We start from the raw sequence: 23,250 nt of genomic DNA, 5'->3' as shown, positions 1-23,250 counted from the left end.
TGGCTCTCAAACAGGGCTTTTAAAGGTTTGGAGATTGGGGGACATGGAATTTCCCTTCAGTGCATACTTGACCTGGTTAGATCTGTCCCAAGAAGGAAGCCAGGCTCCTGTGAGTGCTGGCTGCTCTCTGTCCAGCTGGACTCTTTTCTTGGCTCATGCATTTATGTATGAATTCTGAGATTTGAGCTTATTCTATTTTTAAGCTTCTTACTCTTGTAGTACTTTATTAATATCTTTTTTATAACTTGTGTCAGGCTCAATTGTAATTTATATGTTCACTCTGAAATGTATCCCAGATGCAATAAATATTTGTTGAACATTTATTACCTGTCTTCATGGTACTAGGCAGTGACACAAAGTAGAATTATTCCTGGGTCCAGCTACTCTCACTGGTCTCCTGAGTGTTCCATGGGAAAAGCGAGCTGTTCCCTGTCCTTTCCCACCCAGTCCCAGGGAAGTGCCTTACATAGTCTTTCTAATAAACTGGCAGTACTCACTGAAGCCTAGATCCCCTGGAGAATTTCATGGACAGAGGAGCTTAGGCGGCTACAGTCCATGGGGTCTCAAAAAGTCAGGACTAAGCGACTAACACTAAGCCTTCCAGGCAAGAAGGTACTATGGAAAGAGAACAGGACTTTTGCAGGCATCCAAATCAGACTTAAAATCCCAGTTCTAGCACTTTGGGACTGTATGACTTTGAATAAGTCCTTCAACCTCTTTGAGCCATAGCTTCCCCATTTGTGAAAAGGGGTGTGTATGTGACAATTCTGATCTTAAAAAGTTATGAGAAGTAAATATAATGTATATGCGACACTTGGCATATATAAATAAGACATTCGGTGGTAGAGCAGAATTAGAGCTGCAGGTAACTTTTATTTTTAAAATAATAGGTCGTTGTCAATTCACACAATATGTAAGTATATAAAGTAGGTGACTTGCAGGTGCCCTATTCTGTATGAATTTTCTAAAATGACTGTGTGTTGTTTGAGACTGAAAAGAGTAAAGTCGCTCAGTCGTGTCCAACTCTTTGGGACCCTATGGACTGTAGCCTACCAGGCTCCTCTGTTCCTGGCCATTCTCCAGGCAAGAATACTGCAGTGGGTTGCCATTTCCTTCATCAGGGGATCTTTCCGACCCAGGGATCGAAGCCGGGTCTCCCACATTGCAGGCAGACTCTTTACCCTCTGAGCTACCAGGGAAGTCCATTTACTGCTTTATCCCAGCTGAGTCACACCAGTTTGATTTTTTTTCACTCCCTACCCCTCTGCTTGCTTTCTTTCTTTTGTCTAGGCCATGAGGCTTGCAGTCTCCTCGACCAGGCATTGAACCCATGCCCCTAGAGTGGAAGCACTGAGTCTTAACCACTGGACTTCTGGTGCAGTGCCACCTCTAGTTTTTTTCTGATGATTTTTCCGCGAAGAAGAAGCTGTTGGGAAATCAGAGACGAAACTTCAAAGTTCTATTTCTCTCTGACTTAGAAGCAAACTGGACCCGCAAGTATCTCACACCGGCGGAAGGATACTGGGCTAAACAAGGGCCAGGAGGTTCGCTCAGGTAGACGCTAGGGGGCGGGACTTAACAGAAGCGAGGGGGCGGGGCTAACAACTTCGAGTGCGGGAAAGGCAGTGGGACGCCGCTCGGCTGTTCTGGAAGGCGACAATTGGGTGAGGAGGCAAGTGACATAATAGCCGCGCGCTCACGGGTTCTGACGGTGGCCGTCGCGTCTGCGTACGGGGAGCTGGTTGCCGCAGCGGCCGCCTGGAATTGTGGGGATTGTGTCTGCCCCTGGGCTGCCGGGCGGGAAGCCGAAGGTAGGGGCAGTAAGGCCACCCGGCCCTGGGCCTGGGCTGGAGGCTCAGGGCGCTGCTCCGGTCTCTACCCGCCAGCGGCCCTGGCGCCTTCCCAGCACTGTTCGGGGTCCCTACACATCCCACCAGGGTCTCTGAAGCGGGACGTGTAAGTGGGCTCTGGACTCTTCACTAGTTTCTGCAGACTTGGCCTCTCAGCCCAATGCTGCCTTCCCTATCCTTCCCACTCAAAACGTCTCCAGGATACCTGCTTGAATGCCAGGAGATGAGGCAGTGGGGGTCCGAGACAGGCTTTTGGCTTCTCATTTGTTTTAGTTTCCTTCCCTATTCTCTTCTCCCGGTCTCAGTTTCTTCATTTGTCCACATGCTCCAGCGTTGACATTCTGGTGTCTCTTCACCATATGGAATTGAACGCCACTCACGTTGTATTTCCACTTCGATCTTGTGTTTTCCTTTGCCCTAGGTAGATAAAATACTTGCCTGTAAAGTCGGAGTTAGAAACTTTGTGTTTAAAATCACCAGAAGGTTGTGCCTATCCCTGGTGTGTTTCAAATCACTCAGAGGGTTTTGTTTATCTCTGGGCATTATTTTCAGGCATTTTGGATAAAGTGAGGCATGGGTACTTGCAGTTCTCCCCAGGTGGTTCTGATTCAGGTGGTCCCAAAATCCTCGCTTTGACATTCTCTGCTACAGAAAGCAATAGAAAATCATTTAAACTATGAGCCACATGTGGGAAAAACAAGGTAATCAGGAAATACCCAGCACCTGCGAGGTAGGGGGGGTGGGGTGTGTGTGGGTGTGGGGGGGGGGGTTCCTTTGCACTAGAGGAGCTAGAGGGTTGTAATATATGATTCATATGTAAGATTAGTTTTTTAAATAAATATTTTTAAATACTTGGCCTCGAATTCAATAAATAAAACAATTAAATTTTGGGGGGATTTAGGAAGTTAGATTAAACCTAGACTAGGTAAGCAGGAAAAGAATGAATCCTTCATATTTGCCAAGAGAATAAATTAATATTTAAAACAATGTTTGTTTAGACAGTGTGAAAGATGTGTTTTGTACCTGTGTGTCTTTTTAGCTCTCAACCCACCCGAGTTTCTTTTCCGATAAAATTATAGCCAGATTTGGAGATTGGATAGGATTTTGATGGGAGCTAGGACAGGATATCAGGATTGATATTTGTGTGGAATGGATCAGGATTGGTCTGTGGCTTCAGTTGAGAACTTGGTCCTTGGGCTTTTTTCTGAATGGAATTAAATTTTTTTTTTTACTTACTTTTGACTGTGTTTGGTTTTCATTGCCGCATGGGCTTTTTCTCTAGTTACGGAGAGTGGGGGCTGCTTTCTAGTTGTGGCGCGCAGACTTCTCATTGCTGTGGCTTGTTGTGGAGCAGGAACTCTAGGCGCTTGGACTTAAGTAGTTGAGGCACGTGGGTCTAGAACACAGCCTTAGTAGTTATGGTGCACTTGGGCTTAGTTGCCCTGCAGCAGGTAGGATCTTCCTGGACCGGGGATGGAACTCATATCTCCTGCATTAGCTGCTGGATTCTTTACCACTGAGCCACTAGGGAAGTCCGGCCCTTGGGTTTTTAAGGTGTTGCCATATCAGACTTATTTTTACTGTTCTTTTGGCTGTTTAGTGGACTTAATCTGCAGATTAATACATGTGCTGTTCAGATGAAATTGACAATAGACAAGACTTACTGCCCCCATTTTACAGATGGTGAGAATGGGTAGTATGTTAGTAGAGATGTGGTAGCCCAGGAATGAGCTTTGTCCTCTGATTCCTGCTCTCTTCCTCTTGCCTGATGTCTTTGAATGCCAGCTATTACTTTTCTGTAGAGGCCAATTTTGAGCCCTGGTGTGTTTCAGTGACAGGAGAAAAGAATAATTAAAAAACTGCAAAGTAACAAAATGGCTTTAAAATAAGCATGTGTGTGTGAAGTCGCTCAGTCCTGTCCAACTCTTTGGGACCCCATGGACTGTAGCCCACCAGGCTCCTCTGTCAATGGGATTCTCCAGGCAAGAATACTGGAGTGGGTTGCCATTTCCTTCTCCAGGGGATCTTTCCAGCCCAGGGATCGAACCCAGGTCTCCTGCATTGCAGGCAGACACTTTATCCTCTGAGCCACTAGGGAAGTCTTAAAATAAGCATGCCAGAACTTAATTCTCAGTGAGTATTGTTCTCTTTTAGAATGGCATGTGTAAGTGGTGGGGGTTGAGGGTGATATCCTGATAATGGCCTTTTGTTTTTTTCTTTTTTGCCTCCATACTCAGCTTGTGGGATCTTAGTTTACCAACTAGGAATCAAACCTGCATCGGAAGTGTAGAGTCTTAATCACTGGACCTCCAGGGAAGTCCCATTAAAAATTTTTGTTTTTTATATGGCCTTTGTACAAAATAGTTTTGAAAATCCATCTTGAAATTGTCAGAGATGTTTTTGAACCATATGAGAGATCAGTTTCACTAATACATGACACCATACAGTTGCTGCTGTTCTTTTTTTTGTTTTTAAACTACAAATGGCATGGTTAGGCAACCTGTCATGTGACCTCAGATGAATTAACAGTTCATTTGAAGTGGACCTAGTGGAAATGTGAGGTTTTTTCCTTTTTGGATGGGGGTGAGCATGTTGCATGGCTTGTGGGATCTTAGTTCCCCACGAGGGATTAAACCTGGGCCCTCGGCCGTGAAAGCATGGAGTCCTCCCCACTGGACTGTTAGGGAATTCCCTGAACATGAGTTTTGATTCTGAGTCTATCACTTATTAGCAGTATGACCTCTAACAAGTTATTTCACTTCTGAGGCTTGGTTTTCTAGTGGATAAAAATGGGAATAATACTTTGAAGAGTGGTTAAATGAGGTAGTGCATATGAAGCTTTCGGGACACAGGAATGCAGTAACTGTTTGCATCCTCAATAAAGATTTGCTATTAATGAAAATATTAAGAAAGACAAGAGTTTGTAAAAGCAAGTTGTACATTTTTCCAAATAGGCGGATGCCTTCTAATTGTCATTTCATTATGTTTGTAGATTCATGCTCTGACCTTCTCATCCTGCCTTCTTTTTTTTTTCATTCATTTTCTATCCTTTCCTGAGTGACACTGTGCTGTGGAGGCTGTCTGCCAGTCTCTTGGAGTAAGCCTCTTTTCACGAGAGCTAATCTGAACATTCTTACAATGCCAGCCCCTTGGTTGTGGATTCCTGGGGATTTTTTTTGTGGGGCCTCAGCTGGTGTTTGGATCACGCTCTGTAGCACAGTCATCTCTAACTCCTGGATTTGGAGTCAGTTTGGAGACCTGTTCTTGTGAGCTAATCTTTTCTCTTTCTGAGCGAGGATGAATGCTTTATCCTTCTCTGAGTAGGCTTTAAGCTGCAAGTCTTAGTCTTCTGCAATATACAGCTTCTTACTTTAATTATATGTGGTGTAAGGAAGGAATATCCTTCCCTTTTCTTCATTTACTTCCACCAAGGGTTTTACTGCCAAGTAGGGACGAAGGATAGCTGGTTGTCATTCAGGTGAGGTGGTGGGTGACCCCTGATGACCACCTTCAACAATAATTGAATTTGTCTTTGGAATAAAAACCTCATAAAAGAGGGAAGCTACTCAGGACATATGTGGAGAACCTGTCAGAATTTCCCTGATTTGTGAAGAGTTTACACCTGGCATCCTCACTTGTGCAATTTTCTACCTTGGAGACAGAATCCAGAAGCAACTGAACTATATTTAGCCCAGACTGATGGACAAGGGTGTGGTTGTGTTGGCTGGTCATATCTGCCCTCATTCTCCTAATAGGGTCCTAGGAACAATTTGAGGCCTTGAGAAGTAACTTAGTCCATTATGGGCTGCTATAATAGAACACCGTAGATTGGGTGGTTTAAATAACACACACTTATTTCCTGCAGTTCTGGAGGCTGGAAGTGAAAGATTAGGGTGCCAGTATGATCAGGTTCTTTTGGAAACTGGGTTGTCCCTTTGGACATCTAATCCGATGTCTCTCAACTTTTTGTTCATTAGCACCTTTTGAGACATTTTTTCCCCTAACTGCCCCTTTGCCTCCAATCAATGGAATTTTAATACAACAAATATACTGTGTATCTGTTTATGTTCTCTGGCCCTTTGGGCCACAAACTGTTGTAATATCTAAGATTTTTTTTCTTCCTCAGGAATCAATTTTCACCCCTTGGGGGGTGATTTTGCCTCATTGAGAATGCATGGTCTTATCCTATATTGTCTCACTAATATAGTCATCAAGGCTCATTTTTTTAACTTTTTATTTTTTATTGGAATATAGCCAGTTAATGGCGGAGAAGGCAGTGGCAACCCACTCCAGTACTCTTGCCTGGAGGATCCCATGGACGGAGGGGCCTGGTGGGCTGCAGTCCATGGGGTCGCTGGGAGTCGGACACGACTGAGCAACTTCACTTTCATGCATTGGAGAAGGAAATGGCAACCCACTCCAGTGTTCTTGCCTGGAGAATCCCAGGGAAGAGGGAGCCTGGTGGGCTACTGTCTATGGGGTCGCACAGAGTTGGACACGACTGAAGCGACTTAGCAGCAGCAGTAGCAGCGTATTTATTTTTTGCTTATTGCTATTCTTAATAATTCAGAGCAGAAGTTGTTTGTCCCTTACTGAAGTTATTCTGTATTGTCTGCTTCAAAGCCTAATGATTTTAAGGGAGTTGGAGAAGAAATGGAATATGAGTGGAGGTAGGAGGGATATTTTTATCTGGACTTTCCAAATAGGCCTGAATGAGTATATTCTTTACTGTTTTTATTTTCTTCCAAATCTTAAGAGTTTTCAGGTACTGCACTTGCCATTTGTTTCTCTAGTGTCTCCTTGGCCTTTATTTATCACAGCTGAGCACAGATGTTCTTGGACTGAAAATTGAGTAGTGTCTGTTCAGCCATGTCACATGTCAAATTCACAGAGAAATGGGAAGGGGTATGTTTCTGAGGTCTGCTTGCTGGCTATGTCTTGACTGAAAGCATTCTTGATTATGCCTTTTAATTACCACTTACTGTCATCACAGGTAGAAAAACATACAGCAGTCAGTGAATTGATCCATGTCTTGTCACTTTCCTTCTGCAAGTTGTCTGCCCTTTCTGTCTTGTGAGAGAGAGGAGTTCTAGAAACTGGAAGATGAGAAATGCATCCCAAAGGTCTGGTGAGGAAGACTGATGCCAGTGGACTTTTAAATGGATATGTCTTTACATTTGTGAATACTTTCATGCTTATGCCTCTTATCTCTGTGAGGCTCCCAAGGAGGTAGCATCCATCTGACCAAACTGTGGAAAACTAGCAGGCTTCAGTTCAGAGGAAGAAACATAAAGTAGGACAATCAATACAAACATTGATTGATCATGCTCTGAACCCAGGGAGTAGTAGACATTGGAAGCATAAGAGGCCAACTCCTTAGCAAGGAGTTTAATATTGATTTTGTGCCCCTCTGCATGTCTTACTCATGGGATTTGATTTAGATTATATTCACTCATGGGATTTGATTTCGATTATAGTCAGTCTAAATTCACATCATTTCTGTGCTGGAAGAGATCATCTTAGGAGGTCTTTATATCAATTTCATTGCAAACACCAGGATTGAGTCTGGTTCAGATTAAGGGATGGCTCTTTGTGGTTTCTTGGGTGAGTAAAGATTCAGAAGGTACCCTTCTAGTTCTGTCATCACCCATTGCTTCAGTTTTACTTTGATGGGTTCCTATTTTACTGATGAAATGAGCTTCAGGCATGTGAAATGGGCCATATACCTTTTTTAGGGCCACCAGCATATTAGTGGCAGAGCTGAGACTCAAGCCAGAGGGTTTGCAGAAGATGGCCATAGAAGTTGTTGGAATTATTTAGAACCTTGTAAAGATGCAAGATGTAATTGCAGTTAAAAATCCCTATGGAAGGAGAAGGCCCTGCCTCCATTGACCGCCTTGTTCATTATCTTACAGCTCTCACAGTTGAGGTTTTTGGGTGTCATGACGATTTTTCTCCTATTTGTAAGTGTTTGCTTTTGCTCTTACCTCAAGGAAATAGTGGAGAAGGCGATGGCACCCCACTCCAGTACTCTTGCCTGGAAAATCCCATGGACAGAGGAGCCTGGTAGGCTGCAGTCCTTGGGGTTGGGAAGAGTCGGATACAACTGAGCAACTTCCCTTTCACTTTTCACTTTGCTGCATTGGAGAAGGAAATGGCAACCCACTCCAGTGTTCTTGCCTGGAGTATCCCGGGGACTGGGGAGCCTGGTGGGCTGCCGTCTCTGGGGTCGCACAGAGTTGGACACGACTGAAGCAACTTAGCAGCAGCAGCAGCAAAGGAAATAGATTGAAGTTTCCACTTGTTTTAGAAACAATAAAGTAGTGCCCAGGCCAGACTGCTGTGTATTCTATAAAGAATAGAGCCAGTGAAGCAGTGGACCTTATTTTGTGACCCAAGCAAACCTTTAAAACACTTCTAAAAGAAAGAGTGAAGGAATGGATGGTATGTCACAGTGGTTTAAACCACTCAGGGGTCCAGTGTTCATAGCAGCATTATTTACAATAGCCAAGACGTGGAAGCAACAAGTGTCCCAATAATAGATGAATGGATAAAGTAGAAGTGGTATATATATTCAATGGAATACTACTCAGCCATAAAAAGGAATTAAATAATGGCATTTGCAGCAACATGGATGGATCTAGAGATTATCATACTAAATAAAGGAAATCAGATAAAGACAAATACCGTATAATATCACCTGTATGTGGAATCTAAAAGAAGTGATACAAATGAACTTATTTACAAAATGAAAACACAGAAATAGAAAATAAATTTATGTTTACCAAAGGGGAAAGGAGGGGAGGGATATATTAGTTTGGAATTAACAGGTATGCACTACTGTATATAAAATAGATGAACGATAAAATCTGCTGTATAGCACAGGGATCTATATTCAATATCTTGTAATAACCTATTAATATAATGGAGGGACTTCCTTGGCTGTCCATTGGTTAAGACTGTGCTTTCACTGCGAGGGGGCTTGGGTTCTATCCCTGGTTGGGGAACTAAGATGTTGCATGCCATGCATATATTATACAATATATATTCTTTGTGCTTAGTCTCTCAGTCATGCCCGACTCTTAGTGATTCCATGGACTGTAACCCACCAGGCTCCTCTGTCCATGGGGATTCTTCAGGCAAGAATACTGGAATGTTTTTCCATGCCCTCCTCCAGGGAATCTTCCCAATCCTGGGATCGAACCCAGCTCTCCCACATTGCAGGCAGAATCTTTATCTGAGCCACCAGGGAAGCCCATATTCTTTATATATATCTTTATAGTATATATTTATATATATTCTTTATATATACTCTAATATATATAAATTATATATAATATATATAAACTATATATAAAGTACATATATATACTATATATTCTTACTTTATACTCTATATTATAAAGCATATAATGAATATACTTTATATGTTATATATTTATATGTATAATATAAATATGTATTCTTTATATATGTATATATTCTTTATCTGAATCACTGCTATATACCTGAAACTAACACAGCATTGTAAATTAACTATTGTTGTTGTTTGTTTAGTCTCTAAGTAGTGTCTGACTCTTTGCGACTCCATGGATTTCTTCATGCCAGGCTTCCCTGTCCTTCACTATCTCCCAGAATTTGCTCAATTTCATGTTCATTGAGTCAGTGATGCTATCTATCTCATTCTCTGATGCTCTCTTCTCCTTTTGCCTTCAGTCTTTCCCAGCATCAGGGTCTTTTCCAGTGAGTCAACTCTTTGCATCAGGTGGCCAAAGTCCTTCCAATGAATATTCAGGGTTGATTTCCTTTAGGATTGACTAGTTTAATCTTGCTGTCCAAGGGACTCTCAGGAGTCTACTCCAGCACCGCAATTCACAAGCATCAGTCCTTAAGCACTCAGCCTTCTTTATGTCCAAACTGTCACATTCGTACATGACAACTGGAAAAACCATAGCTTTGACTAGACAGACTTTTGTTGGCAAAGTGATGTCCCTGCTTTTTAATATGCTGTCTGGGTTTGTTATAGCTTTTCTTCCAAGGAGCAAGTGTCTTTTAATTTTTTGGCTGCAATCATCATAAGCAGTGATTTTGGAACCCAAGAAAATAATATGTCACTGCTTCCACTTTTCCCCCTTCTATTGCCCATGAATTAATGGGACTGGATGCCATGATCTTAGTTTTTTGAATACTGAGTTTTAAGCCAGCTTTTTCACTCTCTTCTCTGAGCCTCATCAAGAGGCTCTTTAGTTCCTCTTCACTTTCTGCCATTAGAGTGGTATCATTTGCATATCTGAAGTTGTTGATATTTCTCCTGGCAATCTTGATTCCAGCTTGTGATTCATCCAGCCCAGCATTTCACATGATGTACTCTGCATATAAGTTAAATAAACAGAGTGACAGTATGCAGCCTTGTCCTCAATTTTGAACCAGTCAGTAGTTCCATGTAAGGTTCTAACTTTTGCTTCTTGACCTGCATACAGGTTTCTCAGTCTGATATTCCCACCTCCTTAAGAATTTTCCACAGTTTTTTGGGATCCACACAGTCAAAGGCTTTAGCGTAGTCAATGAAGCAGAAGTAGATATTTTCCTGCAGTTCTCTTGCTTTTTCTATGATCCAGTGGATGCTTGGCATTTGATCTCTGGTTCCTCTGCCTTTTCTAAATCCAGCTTCTACATCTGGAGGTTCTTGGTTCACGTACTGTTGAAGCCTAGCTTGAAGGATTTTGACCTTGCTGCTGCTAAGTCATGTCAGTCGTGTCCAACTCTGTGTGACGCCACAGACGGTACCCAACAGGCTCCTCCCTCCCTGGGATTCTCCAGGCAAGAACACTAGAGTGGGTTGCCATTTCCTTCTCCAGTGCATGAAAGTGAAGTCACTCAGTCATGTCCGACTCCCAGCAACCCCATGGACTGCAGCCCACCATGCTCCTCCATCCATGAGATTATCCAGGCAAGAGTACTGGAGTGGGTTGCCATTGCCTTCTCCTAGCATGTGAAATGAGCACAATTATACAGTAATTTGAACCTTCTTTGGCATTGCCTTTCTTTGGAATTGGAATGAAAACTGACCTTTTCCAGTCCTGTGGCCACTGCTGAGTTTCCCGAATTTGCTGACATACTGAGTGCAGCACTTTAACAACATCATCTTTTAGGATTTGAAGTATCTCAGCTGGAATTCCATCACCTCCACTATCTTTGTTTGTAGTAATGCTTTCTAAGGCCCACTTGACGTTACATTCCAGAATGTCTGGCTCTAGGTGAGTGACCATACTATTGTGGTTATCCAGGTCATTAAGACCTTTTTTATGTAGTTTTTCTGTGACTTTACATTCCAGAATGTCTGGCTGACATTATGGCTGACTGACCATAGTATTGTGGTTATCCAGGTCATTAAGACCTTTTTTATGTAGTTTTTCTATATATTCTTGCCATGTCTTCTTAATCTCTTCTGCTTCTGTTAGGTCCTTACCATTTCTGTCTTTTATTATGCCCGTCCTTGCATGAAATGTTCCCTTGATATCTCCAATTTTCTTAAAGAGATCTCTAGTCTTTCCCATTCCGTTGTTTTCCTCTGCTTCTTTGCATTGTTCGTTTAAGAAGGCCTTCTTATCTCTCCTTGGCTATTCTCTGGAACTTTGCATTCAGTTGGGTTTATCTTTCCCTTTCTCCCTTTCTTTTCACTTCTCTTCTTTCGTCAGCTATTTGTAAAGCCTCCTCAGTCAACCCTTCATAGATCTCAGTGTTGTCATGGTGAAGGGACTTGCATAACTCGATGAAACTATATGACATGCTGTGCAGGGCCACCCAAGATGGACGGTCATAGTGGAGAGTTCTGACAAAACGTAATCTTCTGGAGGCAGGAATGGCAAGCCAATCCAGTGTTCTTGCTGAGAGAACCCCATAAACAGTGTGAAAAAGCTAAGATATAAGACACCAGCAGATGACCTCCCCCCACCCAGGTCAGAAGGTGTCCAATATGCTACTGGGGAGCTACAATTTAAAAAAAGCCCCACTCATGGATCAGCTCATTTGGTTTCTTAATCTTCTATTGTTAGATTTCAGATTGTTAATAAGATGCTTACTTTCTCTAAGCTTTGATTTCATGATCTGTAGAATGGGAATAGTAATACCTCCTTTTGTAGCTGTCTTGAGAATTGAGAATTGTAGAAAGTACATTCACGGGCACAGTGTAAGTGCTCTGTATATTATTATCGATAATGACAGCAACAGCAGTTTCCAGTTCCTGACCCGGTTAGAGGATAAACTATGCTGACTGTTCAAGTGTGATCTTAACCATCACATCATTGTCTTTGTTGGCTGGTTTATTATTCCTGTCAGTCACATTGATCATGCTCATGCTAAATAACTAAAAGTTGTGAACAGCAAAGGACTTTGCAGCTTCTTTGCCACCTCCATCCTTATTCGGCTTAGTTCTCGCCTTTTTGAGGCTCTCTCTACTGGCTACCCCAGTCAAGGGGCATCTGACATGGTGATTTTAATGAATCAGGGCTGGCTGGTCCAGAGCCTGACTACAGCCCACTGAGACAATGTGTTCTCCTTGTCTCTGGCCTTCTCCTTTTCGGCCAGACATGAAGCAATTAGCTCATTAAGGGAACTTTGACTTCTGTCACGGCTTTTTTCTGATTTGTATGCTCATTCCTGGCCTTGTGTGAGGTCAGAGAGGCATAGTCAATTACACTGACCTGGATTTTGTGCTCAAGTTGTCTCTCTTTTGCTTTGAGATTTGCAACTGGTTCAGCAGTGGGAGTGAAGTGAGGGAAAAGCCCCTGAAGCTACTAACCAGCCCCACCCCCATTGTACTGATTTCAAGCTGAGTTTTAAAAAATTCTGACATGATCATAACGATTGCCTGTGCCTTACTTCTGAATGAAACAAATAGGGTTAAACCTCATTATTTAGGGGCAAGACCAGTCTGCATAGGTAGAAAAACAGAAATCAAGGAGTGTTTTCATGAATTCAGTTCAGTTCAGTCACGTCCGACTCTTTGCAACCCCATGAATCGCAGCACGCCAGGCCTCCCTGTCCATCATCAACTCCCAGAGTTCACCCAGACTCACGTCCATCGAGTCAGTGATGCCATCCAGCCATCTCATCCTCTGCCATCCCCTTCTCCTCCTGCCCCCAATCCCTCCCAGCCTCAGAGTCTTTTCCAATGAGTCAGCTCTTCACATGAGGTGGCCAAAGTACTGAAGTTTCAGCTTTAGCATCAGTCCTTCCAATGAACACCCAGGGCTGATCTCCTTCAGAATGGACTGGTTGGATCTCCTTGCAGTCCAAGGGACTCTCAAGAGTCTTCTCCAACACCACAGTTCAAAAGCATCAATTCTTCGGCGCTCAGCCTTCTTCACAGTCCAACTTTCACATCCATACATGACCACAGGAAAAACCATGGCCTTGACTAGATGGACCTTTTTTGGCAAAGTAATGTCTCTGCTTTTTAATATGCTATCCAGGTTGGTCATAACTTTCCTTCCAAGGAGTAAGCATCTTTTAATTTCATGGCTGCAGTCATCATCTGCAGTGATTTTTGAGCCCCCAAAAATAAAGTCTGACACTGTTTCCACTGTTTCCCCATCTATTTCCCATGAAGTGATGGGACCGGATGCCATGATCTTCGTTTTCTGAATGTTAAGCTTTAAGCCAACTTTTTCACTCTCCACTTTCACTTTCAATTGCTGTATGGCAAAAACTATCACAATATTATAAAGTAATTATCCTCCAATTAAAGCAAATAAATAATCCTGACTACCACACACACACACACACACACACACACACACACAATGTTTTCAGAAATGCCATTGTCTTAAAATTTGGGGCAGGCTTCTGCTGTGTCTTTCTCATCTTGTCTTACTGCTTCCTCTGTTTCCTGGAACTGCACCTGAGTGTTTTTTTTAATAAACTTTTTATTTTGTATTGAGGTATAGCTGATTAACAATGTTGTGATAATTTCAGGTGAAAGTGAAGTGAAACTGGAGTCGCTCAGTTGTGTCCGACTCTTTGCGACCCATGGACTGTAGCCTATCAGGCTCCTCAGTTCATGGGATTTTCCAGGCAAGAGTACTGGAGTGGGTTGCCATTTTCTTCTCCACGGGATCTTCCCGACCCAGGGATTGAACCCAGGTCTCCTGCATTGCGGGCAGACACTTTACCTTCTGAGCCACCAGGGAGGTATTCAGCGATATATATACGTGTATCCATTTCCCCCCATGCACCTGGCTTTTTATAGGAGTCTCAGCTTCTCCTTTGGCTCCCTCCAGGACATTGTGTACCACTGGCGTTAGGATCTTCCTAAATACATTTCTGATTGGAGAACGCTCCTTTAGAAGATTTCAGTGGCACCTACTGGCTTCTAAATAAATTCCCTATGTATCAGTTGTCCTGGTGTTCATGCCTGTCACAGTGTATCCCTGTCCTATCACTTTAATTAGATCCTCTGTCATTACATAGGAGTACTGCTTGCTCCTGATACACTGATCCATGTGGTCCTCGAAGCATTCTGCATGTTTGTCTCAGCCAGTTGTTTTGTCTGGAGTACTCTCTCTTTAGTTTCCTACTTTATTCTGCAGATCCACCTTCTTGGGCCTTGCTAATACCTCCTCATCTGTATCTCCATAGCAACACTTTGATTATAGAATTCAGCATACTTTATCCTGGTTTGTTGTTCTGTCTCTCACTGTATGAGCTTCCCAAGGACATGGGCATACTTTATTTTGTCTCCAGTCTAATGCTGTGTAACATGGACACTATAAATACTTATTGTATGAGTGAATACATGAATGCCTGAGAAATGATTAGCAGTTCTGTTCAAATCCCAGTTCTTCCCAGAAACATTCCTTGATCCCTAATCACAGTGAGTCTGGCACACTCAACTCCCAGAGCCCTTTGTGTCTGAAACAGTCTGATTCTTTAGAGTCCGTCTTCCCACCTTGATTAGAAATTCTTGGAGGCCACAAATTGCATCCCTCATTTTTCTTTGTGTACCCAGCCCCCAGCACAATTCCTGGCATACAGAGGGTGTTTAATACACGCTTTTGAATCCAAGAGTCCAGCCATTTGGTCGGTCGCTGTGCCTACCAGTTGATCAGCCTTCTGTTACTCACTGGCCAGGGGTCTCCAACTTAGAGATATTCCCAGGGCCAGGTTGGAAACTGTGAGGCAACAAGAAATGCTGGGCTGTCAAGTTGGAGTGCTTAGGTACTCTGTGGGGAACAGCTACTTCTCAGTCCATTTTTGCCACAGGTGAGTATGGCTTTAGTGGCCTCCTCAGCTCATATTACAAGAGAAGCTAGAAATTCAGATTCTAATATGATATCTGCAAGGACTACCAAAGTGCATGTGTGGTCCAGATTTGACCTCTTCCTATCCTTTTGTGGCCTTTGGGTTGAGGCTGAAATTTCCCAGCCACAAATTTTCTTTGTGGAAGAAGAAAGGGAGGGGAGATCATAAACTGAGGGAGCTTTTTAGGGAGTTTTGGTGAAAACCTAGCTTTGATTGAGAGTATCCTGTAATTTTCTATGGGTAGTGACTTACTCTCTTGGGCTGAGTGCTATAGAGACCATGTATGGTTTGGGCTTCATCCTCTTGTATTCCCTAGAAAGATGGTGTCCTATGGACTTTTGTGATTTTTGCTCTTTTTGTCCAGCCTCAGTTGAGACAGCCTCTGTCGATTTCTAAGGGCCTGGTGGTCAGGCTGGTACAGAGACCATTCCTGTTAAAGGCTTCCCTGAGGAGGGATTCTGGATGAGCAAGTACAACCAAAAGTGAAATATACTGAACAAAATCAACGCCTAAATGTCAGCCAAGGGGCAAAGCAGTATAATAGCCGGAAGGAAATCTGTACCTCTGTGGAACCTCTTGCAGGGCCATATCGTATCCCCTGGCTGTCCTGTTCTTTGCATAGTCTCTAAGGGCGGTGCTTACTGCTTGGTATTACTTCTGGGTCTGAAAGTGTTGCCACCAGTGGTCTCCCCATCTGTGGCAGAAAGTAGGTGATGGAATATCTGGAAGAATACATGGGAAACTGAAAAGAGTGGTTGTCTTTGGTGAGAGCCCCTGCGTGGCTGGAGAATGGGAGAAGAAGGGAGGCTGACTTTTCACTGTGTACTTTTGTGTGCTTTCTCTGATCTGAACTATGCACATATATTATTTTTTAGTGTACCTGAGCAAACCCAAATGTGAGCTCCTTTTCAGATTCTCTGTTGTCACTTTCTTCCTGAAGCATGTGTTTCTCTGTAAACACCTGGACCCGGTCCCTGTAGACTGTCTCTCAGAGGTGGCAGCCTCACCCCTCTGTTCTGCAGAAGTCTTTTAGGGTTTTTCACTTAGGGGTCTTTAGAATGACAGTCAGGCTTAAAGTATGTTCAACATTTTACTATTTTTAAAGGGCTTTCAGATAACATTATTTTATCCGATCCTTAAAACATTCTCGCTTTCTTGAGGTTTGGAGAATCTAAGTGACTTACTTGGGGCCATACAGCTGGTCAGGATAGAGCTGTGGCTGATCTGGGTAGCCATACTTCACATTCGTGCACCTCGCTCTAAGTTCTTATGGCAGTTAAGTTGTCTTCTCTTTTTGGAATTCCCTTAGTGATTTCCGGAGATGTTTCAGTTAGGGCAGGGGTGGAGCTGTGGAGTTTTCTCTTCTTTCCTCTTTCTAGTCTTTCCCTCTTTAGGACTCTCAGTTACAAAGACCTGTATTTTCTGGGAAAAAAGGAGTCAAAAGTAGGTTTCTCCATTTTCTATGTAGGGTGAATTAAGGCTTCATACGGGCAGTACTTTTTAGGGAAGCTTGAATTGACAGTCTGGTTTCCTATTCTTTGCTGAATATTATTGCTGCTATTAGGCAGAGGGCTGTGTTTCCAGGTTACAAATCTTTTTAGCAAAGAAGTAAATGTGGAATAGAATTGGAAGGACCCATGTAGTCCTTGGATATAATTTAATGCTCCACATCCCAGAGAGAGTAAACATTGTAAAGTGTGCAAGATGGGTTTGGATTAATATCCTGACAACATATGGTTTGGCATGTAGGGCACTCCTGGGAGACCCTCCTCACTGTACACAGCCCGCCTTTGCTGGGTGGCCCCTTTCCACAGGTCTTCCCAGCAGCTGTTATGCACCTGGGTAAATTGTCAGCTTCCCTAAGCACTGAAAAAAATTTTTTAGCTGATGAAAGCCCTCATACAGGAGGCAAAATAAACAGACAACCTGAGAGACAGTGTGTTCTAGTACTTCTTAGTTTCCCCTCAGTTTGTCCAGGGTGTTCACTTCCTTTAGAAACACTGGCTGATCATCATCACTGGGCTCTTCAGAATACAATATTGAAAATCATCTTACCTTTCCCACTCTGTTTCCCCTGGAGTCATGGTGTGGAAAGTCTCTGGAAGCTCCAGAGAGGCAGTGAGCACCATGGAAGGAAGTCTCAACTATTCCTAAGCATTAAGCAGAAATCTTTGACATTTTACTTTTTCTATTCTTACTTAAATCAGAATTAGGTTGCCATCAAAGAGGATTCTGTGCATTAATGACACCACTCAGAGTGGGGGAGGCTCCTGGTACCTCCTTTGCAGTATCTGAAGAGAACTTGTTGGGGGCATGCAGAGATCATGCTCAGGTTATCTTTTCCTCACCTAGCCCTAACCTGTGCTGTGCCAAAGAGAGTTGTCATAGAGATATATACCAGCTAATGGCTTAGTCAAGGCCTCATTGGTTGGCAGCTTTGTAGGTCTGGAAACTCAGCTAGTTCATCCAGGTTTAAGTCCCAGTGGGGACGTAAAGCATGTGAAATTCCTAAGCATGTGAAATTCATGGGACCATCGAGCTACAGTCCCAGCTAACTAATTAACTCTAAGAAGCATGATTACCAAGTTGACTTGTGAGGACAGGTAGGAGCATTGTCTCCACCACAGGAAAGGTGAGCTGGGAGCCAAGTCAGCTCTGGAGGAAGTCAAGGTGAAGTATGGTGGAAAGTTCTTGTCTATAGATCAGTATACCCAAATTCAAACCATATACTAGCTGTGAGACATCTGAGATGAGTTATTTAACTTCTGCTCCTATTTCTTCATTTGTAACCAACCCCTAGTGGCCACCTCCCCTCCTCGCCGACTTCCTCTGGATTTTCAGATATGTATGTAGTAAGCACTCAGTAAAGACTGTCTTATTTATTTCCCTGTCTCCTTCCCTCTGCTCTTCTTTCCTTCCAGCCTTGTTCTTCTAGGGCTATGTCTATATTCTGACCAAAATACACTCGTTGGTCTTTTAGGGCACCAGGGATGCGTTGGCGAGAGATTCAGTACTTTGATTTTCTAGCTTCCCTTTTATGTATCCTTTGCAGATCAGTCTTTCTTTTACCAAAGGTTACAGTAGGAACAATTAGATTCTAACTCTTCTGTCTGTTTCAACCTAATAAGTCTTCTGGTTACCATTGAATCTATAGTTCTTGCCAAGCACCCACTATGGGTTAGGTACTGCTTGGCCATGAGAATATAGTGGTGAGTGAGACAGAAACACCTTTCCAAACCCCTTCCTCAGATGGGTTACTTCTGTGGATGACTGGTCTTGTGCATATTTTTGTTGCTTCATCCTAATTTCCTTTGGAGAGGGCAGTCTTCTCCCTCGACCTAGGGGACAGTGCCCCTTTGTGTTGCCTGGGCCTTGCCTGCTGGCTTGCTTGCTCCTAAGTGATGAGCGTAGCAAGCTGAGGCTGAAGGAGAAAGCCCTGTGGGCTATTACTGCCTCGGCCACACATGTCCCAAAGGCTTGCGCTTGGCACTCCTGAATGTTCCTTTTCTCCCTACACACAGATTATAGTGTTCATGGATAATTTAAATTCAAATAACCTTCCGTCTCCTCTCCTCCTTAAAAAAAAGAGCCCTGTGTATTACAGGTTAGAGAACAAAGACAGGCAGCCTGGGTCTCCTGGTAGGGTTTGTTATATCATGTTTTTTGTGCAGCCTGGCTATGGGTTGCCTTTTCTTTAATAAGGCTAATGTGTAATTCAGGCATACTGATATTCTGCAGTCATAGAATCTCACGTCTTTCTCTACCTTGTTTGTCATGTATAGTGTGACATATAGTCACACACACACACACACACACACACACACACACACGGTGTGTTAGGGGCTTTGACTGACAGCAAGTGGAACTTGGTTCTTCACTTTGGACTAACATGGTGCATCCTGGCCCTTAGTGGTTCCTGCATAAAGAAATAAAGAATGCCCAGTAGCCAGGTTGATGGACTTCTTAGCTTCAAAATAGGGGCCTGAAGATAGCTCTCTGTTCCCTCTTCCTCTTTCTGTTGCCAGTATGCCAGCAGTTGCCAGGAAGTGTATACAGGGAGCAGGCAGAATGGCTCTCTGGGAACCATTTATTTGAGAGGCCCCAGTGGAGAAGTGCATTTTCCTCTCCTCCTCCTCTTGCTGTGGTATGTAGCATTGTGACTTGGTACTGCTTGTCCCTCTGCAGTACTGAGGCCTGTTTGTGACTCCTCTGGCCCTGTAGGGATTTTTAGCAATAAATTGCTTGCTGCTTGGTGTTTCCCCCAAACTCAATCACCTTTCCAGGGATTGGGGAGTGTGTCAACAATTAGGGACCTAGCAGAGCCTCTGTTTCTTATACTGTGACCACTGGAAATATAGTGGTTGAGCCTATGTGAGCCATGCTTCCCACTGCTTCTGGGGTTGGGCTTCTGCAGTTGGATTTAGTGTTAAGAGTCACGCTAGAGGCTTGCTTGGAAAGTGGGAGCACTGAATAATTATTGCTTATGTACCAGTTAAACCTATCAGCCAACAGATGTCAAGTGCAGGAAGAAGTGCAATAATGTTATTGTAATGGCATAATAGTTATCATAATAATCAGCTGGCATAGCATTTGATAAGAGGCAGATCCTGTACTGAGTGCAAGGGAAGGGTTAACCTTCAACTACAGCACAGTGAATTGGTGCTTAACCTTGTAAGAGATGCCTTGTTGATGCAAGTGATTCAGGTACTGATTTGCTCCCCCCTCTCTCAGTAGCTAGAGGAGCTATGGAAACTTCAGCTGGGGTTGTCTGCCCTGCAGGTACTGTCTTTTTCATAGTGTGATGGAGCATACACCATTCTTTTGTTTAAGTTTTATCATCCTAGCACCCAGCAGCAATGGGTTTATTCCTATAGGTTCATTTGGAATTTTCAGAAAATCCAGCCTTATTTTCTTAGCTACAGTTGGTGAACTCTACTCCCTGCAGTGAACTGTGTTCCATACCTAGGGGTGGTGGTGTACCTCTTTTATGTGTACATACTAATTGTGGTGGGCTGTGCTTGCAGAAGATGGCCTCTCCTCATCCAGAGAGCTTTCTGGAACTGCATTCCCACGTGGTTAGAAAGGTGGCGGTGAAGGGGTGAGGAGCAGAACTGGGCTCATAGATGACCCACAAAGGCAGCACTGGGGTAGGAGAAAAGAGTGTTTGGATTCAGGCAGACCTGGCTTTGCTCCTGACCTTGCCACTCACTAGCTGTTGGAGAAGTTATTTAACTTTGCTGAGCCTCTGTCCCTGTCTTTGTGCTCATCTGTGTCTCATTCGTTCTTCACTAAGAGCCCTGTCTCTGAAGTAACTATCACTATGCCTGCCACTAAGTAGAGCTCAGTGAATGCTTCTGCTTCCCCCATCCCACCTGCCTATCCTAAAGAGTAGAAGTGCAGGGACAAGACCCTTCTGCTTTCAAAGGGAATTTTGGCCACAATTAGAGATTAACAGGTGAGTTTCTTCAGGCCCTGGTGTTGCTTCTCTGAACCACAACCTGTAGACCTCCTTTGGAGCTGACTCATCTGGAGGACTTTTGATATTTAATGTTTCGGCGCATCTCTGCTTTATCCAGGGAGTAAAACATGGGGTTTAAAAATCACTTTGGGGAGCGGTATCCCTACTCTTGCCTCAGTCCCCTGCCGCTGTGCTCCTTTCCCCTCTTTCGTTTGTGTGGGTCACTTGGGAGCACTGCCTGCCTTGGGAAGTGCTTGTTTCTTACAGAAGCTGCTCCTTCAGTCTCTTTACTGGGTAAAAGTTACTGTATGTCTCTTTTGGCTGCATCAGATGGCACGGGGGATCTTAGTTCCCTGAGGGAGGATTGAACCTGTGCCCCCAGCAGAGGAAGTGTGGAATTTTAATCACTGGACCACCAGAGAAGTCCCAGGGTTGCTGTATTTCTATATGCCTGGGCCTTTGCTGTGGACTTTTATTTTGGAAGCTTGGAGTACTCAGACAAGGTGATATCTTCTTAGACTATTTTTGGCTGTAGGCCAGCTTATCACTATGGCTACCACTCATTTGGAGAAAGGCAGGATACAGAAGGTAACTTTTGGAAGAAATTTGGGAAAGAGGAGGGGGAAGGGGAAGAATAGTTTGTTTTAAGGTCACAAGAGGAGAATAGCTTCTCTAAGCAGAACCATTTTGTTTTGGACAGAGCTTCATTTTCCTTCTCTCTGAATTTTTCTTTCAGTCAGTAGACACATTAATAGCCTCTGTTACATTCCAGACACTGTGGTTATCCCTTTTATATACTTATCACCAAGTCAGATACAGTTCCTGTTCAGACTGTTGATGAATATAGACATTAATCAAATTATAATCTCATACATAAATGTGAAATTATGATTATAATAGTGTGTGGAAAGAAAGGAATGTGGTACCATGAGAATATTTGACAGGAATTTGACTTGATCCTGGGTTTAAGAGGGTATCAGGGAAAGCTTTGTTAAGGGAGTGATTTTTGAGTTGTAAAGAACAAACGGATGTTTACTAAGCGAAGTGACATGAGGTTGAAGGGCATTCCCGGCTGAGGGCCTAACTTTTACAAAGCCTCCTGGGGGCACGGTGGGGAGGAAAGAAACGTGACTTCTGTGGGGAGCTGAAACAAAATGTGGCCAGAGCACAGAGAGTGAGAGGAGATAGGCACAGGGTCAGGTTGCAGAGGGTGGCAAGGACAGGCCTGTTCAGCATGGCATGGCATTTTGATTGTACTAGAAGAGCTGGGAGACCTTTGGAGGGTTGTTAGTTGCGGTGAGATGATTGAATTTGCAGTATGAACAGATCACTCTGTTAGCTGGTACATTAGATGCATTTTGATGAGAGTGAGAATGAAGATTAGAGGAGGAACATTACTATAATGCGTTGCTTTTTTTCCTTCAGTCAACTGAATGGTGATGTTGATACTGACCCCATGACACGTTGCCTTATTCCTCCTGAGTCAGGTCCTCTCTTCGTGCCTACCGTCAGTGTGTTGTTAGGGCCACCTGGTCATTCAGCAGACATGGTGGCTCAGAGTGTTGGCATTTGGCATTTTGTCATCTTCCCAGAAAGAGACCTGGAGGTTTCATGCCTGTCACTTGTTAACATGTGACAGCAACAACACACTTTGTAGCCTGTTGACTTGCCATCTCTATTGGCTGTCACTAACTGGGCAAGGCCTACGCCTTTCACCTTGGACCACCTAAGCCACTGACATGGGTACATTCCTGAAACGTGATGTGCCAAGTTAGCAAAGACAGCACCTGCGGTTTGTGTATTGCTCACTTCTGGTTGATACTGATGTGTACATGTTCTCTCTTGGCAGCAGCCAGTGTCTGGAGGGCTGGAAATGGGTTTTCGTCCTTCTTCCCACTGTGTCGCCAGGAAGACTGAGATGCAGGAGGGACCCGTGGTATCAGTGTCACATGCTGTCAGACCAAGTGTTAGACGCGTGGTAGGTGGTTCCAGACCCTAGATCAGAGCCTGTCCTCAGCAGTACTGTGGCCTTGGCCGCTGCTCCTCACTCACTCACTGGAAGGCCATGCTGCATATAGTGGTTAGGAGCATGACCCTTGGAATTGAGCAGACGTTAGCTGGAATCTCTGCTTAACTACTTATAAGCTGTGTGATCTCGGACAAGTTACTTCACTTCTGACCCATAGTTTTCTTACCTCTAACTGGGAGATAATGATAGATTTCTGCCTCACGGGGGAGTTGTTGTGAAGTATCAGTGAGAATGTATGAAAGGAATAAACAGTATGGTTTATTTGGCTGATTTTGTTAGTTTTGCATGTCTGGTATATGCTGGACTCCTTGCTGGGTGTGGCATAAAGATGTCCTGCCTTTGAGGTACTCAGTTTTGTGGTAACTTTTTCTGCTATTTGTCACCTTCTGTATGGTCATGCTTCAATAAAACATAGAGTCTCCTGGAGAGGATCCCGGTCAGATGCCCACTTGGTGATGCTTTGTCTTCCTGTGGGCCTCTTCCTCCTCCTGTGGTCCCTGGCCTCCAACATGCCTTGACTCCTGTTTGCTCCTGGCTTGGGGGTAGGAGCGATCCACTCTTGGTGGTGTAGCCCTGCTTCTTGTTGGGACTGCACCATCTGGAGCAGCCCC

At 43.8% G+C, this 23,250-nt stretch overlaps 1 protein-coding gene across 5 annotated transcripts in view; it reads left to right on the top strand.

The window, feature by feature from the left end:
• Positions 1-1,578: 1,578 nt before the first annotated feature.
• Positions 1,579-23,250, top strand: part of SIL1 (SIL1 nucleotide exchange factor) — a 249,957-nt gene continuing 228,285 nt past the window's right edge. Inside the window, exon 1 of one of the 5 annotated variants that reach the window (XM_061424675.1) lies at positions 1,579-1,664. The gene's annotated coding sequence lies outside the window, so the exon portion shown is untranslated. Of the gene's footprint in view, positions 1,957-16,491; positions 16,596-23,250 lie in introns of those variants that run through there. The other 4 variants (XM_061424674.1, XM_061424677.1, XM_061424676.1 and 1 more) reach the window with 4 other exon arrangements.

This window comes from Bos javanicus, chromosome 7, assembly GCF_032452875.1.
Source record: "Bos javanicus breed banteng chromosome 7, ARS-OSU_banteng_1.0, whole genome shotgun sequence".
Taxonomy (NCBI): Eukaryota; Metazoa; Chordata; class Mammalia; order Artiodactyla; family Bovidae; genus Bos; species Bos javanicus.
This window is presented reverse-complemented; position numbering and strand designations above follow the sequence as displayed.